We start from the raw sequence: 3,176 nt of genomic DNA on the forward strand, positions 1-3,176 counted from the left end.
CTATTAGCAGTGACTTTTCATTTCCTCCTATTCTCAGCTCCAGACAACTACTAATTGTATTTCTGTCTATGGATTTTCCTATTGTGGATATTTCATGTAAATGACATCACAATACTGCCTTTGGGTCTGACTTCTTTCACTTAGCATAATATTTTCAAGGTTTATCCATGTTGTAGCATGTATCACTGTTTCATTCTTTTTATGGCATATTAATGTTCCTTTGTATAAATATATCACATTGACTTTATCCCTTAATCAGTTGATGGACATTAGATTATTTTGAAGTTGTTGCTATTAAAGTGATGTTATTATGAACACTCACATGCAAATTTCCTGTGAACATATGTTTTCAATTTCTTTGATTTTATATATATATATATAAATATAATCAATGGGGGAAAATAGTAACTCTATGTTTAAATTTTGAGGTATTACCAGAATATTTTCCAAAATTACTACAACATTTCTCATTTCTATAAGAAATTTATAAGGGTTCAAATTCTCCACATTTTACACAAAATTTGTTACTGCTTGTCTTTTTTATATTAGTCTTTCCAGTGCATGTGCCATGGTTTCTTATTGTAGTTTATTTTTGCATTTTTCTAATGACTAATGATGTTTAGCATCTTTTCTGGTCTTACTGACTATTTGAAACCTTCTTTGAAGTAATGTCTGCTTAAATTATTTCTCCATTTTTAATTGGGTCATTTAATTAATTTTATTTTATTATTAAATTATAAGTGGTTTTATGTCTGTATGCTGGATACAAGTACCTTATCAGATATATAATTTACAAATATTTTCTCCTGTTAGATGGGTTGTATTTTAAGTTTATTTGTGGTGTTCTTTGGGATCCAAACATTGAAAATTTTGATGAAATCCAATTTATCCTTTTTGTTGTTATTTTACCTTTGGTTTGTTATCTAAGAAACTATTGTTTACTCAGTCATGAAAATTTACACCTAGTATTTGTCTAAGAGTCTTATAGTTTTAGCTCTTCCACTTAGGTCTTTGATATATTTTGCGTTAATTTTTTTGTGTATAGTGTGATCTAAGAGTCCAAATTAATTCTTTTGTATGTGGATGTTCAGTTTTTCTATTGCCATTTCTTAAAAAGCATTATTCATGTCTCCACTGAATTGTCTTTGTGATCTTCTCAAAAAATCAATTAACAATAACTGCATGCATTTATTTCTGGATTTAGTTCTATTCAACTGAACTACATGCTTACACTTGTACCAGTACCTTAATGCTTTGATTATGTAGTTTCCTTTTGTTTTCCAAGTAGTTTAAGTTTTTTCTTTCTTTTTTATGTAAACACCTACTTCCCCAACCACAGTAGCAATGCACTGGCTGAAATGATATGCATTTTTGTGTGATAGTTTTTATGGATTTCCTGGGGTTAAATCAAAAGAAAAGAAAGCTCTCTGTGATTTGATTTCTCTATATTTTCTTCTTTTTTTTGAATAATATTTTTAATTTTTCAATTAGAGTTGAGGTACAGTATAGTTTCAGGTACACAACCCAAGTGATTGGACATTTATATAATTTACAAAGTGATCATCCTGATAAATCTAGTAGTTTGGCAGTAAAGTTTGAAATCAGGAATTGAGAGTTCTCTGACTATATTCATCTTCTCAAGATTGTTTTGTTCAGGATACATTGAATGCAGCTGTAAATTTTAGGATTAGCTTGTCAATTTCTGCAAAGAAGCCAGCTGGGATGTTGATTGGGATTGCTTAGAATCTGTAGATCAGTTTCAGGAGTATCATCCATCTTTTCTTAAAATTTTCATTACGATAGAAAACATAACATGAGATCTAAATTCTTCTTAAAGTGAGATTTAATTAACATATAACACTAAGTTTAAGGTGCATGATATTGATTTAATTCATTTATATATTTCAATATAATTAACATCATGGTGTTAGCTAATGCATGTATCACATCACATAGTTATTTTTTTGGTGATAGAAACAATTGATAACTAGTCTCTTATTAACTTTGAAGTTTTTAATATAGCATTGTTATCTATAATTACTAGATCTTCAACAGATCTCCAGGATTTATTGTCTGTTGGCTGCAAATTTGTACCTTTAAGTGTGTCCCCAATTCCTCCACCCTACAGCCCCTGGTAACCAACATTTTAATCTGTTTTTACAAGTTCAACTGTTTTAGATTTCACATACAAAGGATTACATACAGGATTTGTCTTTCCCTGTGTGACCTATCCTATCCTATATAATAAAAGGCTAATATGCAAATTGCCCCCTCAGGAGATCGACTGACTGGGAGTTCAACCACTCGCTATGACATGCGCAGACCACCAGAGGGTGAAATGGAATGAAGGAAGGCCCTGGCCTACAGCTGGCAGCCAGAGGAAGGAAGGCTCCAGCCAGCAGCTGTTAGCCCTGGGAAGGAAGGCCCCAATTGACCCTGATCACTGGCCAGGCTTAGCAACCCTACCTGTGCACAAATTTTGTGCACCAGGCCGCTAGTTTAACATAATGCCCTCAAGGACCATACATGTTGTAATAAATGGAAGGATTCCCTTCTGTCTCATGATGAATGAATGATATGTTACTGTGTATACATACCAAATTTTCTCTATCCATTCATCTGTTCATAGACTTTTAGGATGTTTCTGTATCTAACTATTGTGAATAACACCCCAATAAACATGATGGTGCAGTTATTTCTTCAATGTCCTCTTTTATTTTTTACTATTTTTTATTCTTGGTTATTTAGATGTATTTTATTTAATTAAGATATACTTGTAAAATTTCCCAAACTTTCTTCTCTTATTTATTTCTAATTTAATTACATTGTCATTAGAGAATATAATTTCTATAATTTAAATCATTATAAGTAAACTAGAGGCCCGGTGCACAAAAATTTGTGCACTGGCGGGGGCGGTATCCCTCAGCCCAACTTGTGCCCTCTCACAGTCTGGGAACCCTCGGGAGATAACGACATGCTGGCTTAGCCCCGTTCCTGGGTGGCAGAGGGCAGGCCCAATCCCTAGGTGCCTGCCCCGCAGCCCCTGGTCGGGCTCAGAGCAGGACCGATTGGGGAGTTGGGGCACCGCCCCCTGTCATGCACAGAGCAGGGCGTATCAGGAGGTTGCAATGTAACCCTCAGTCACACTCAGGGTAGGGCCGATTGGGGGGTTGGGG

Source organism: Myotis brandtii, unplaced genomic scaffold (assembly GCF_000412655.1).
Source record: "Myotis brandtii unplaced genomic scaffold, ASM41265v1 scaffold40, whole genome shotgun sequence".
Lineage (NCBI taxonomy): Eukaryota > Metazoa > Chordata > Mammalia > Chiroptera > Vespertilionidae > Myotis > Myotis brandtii.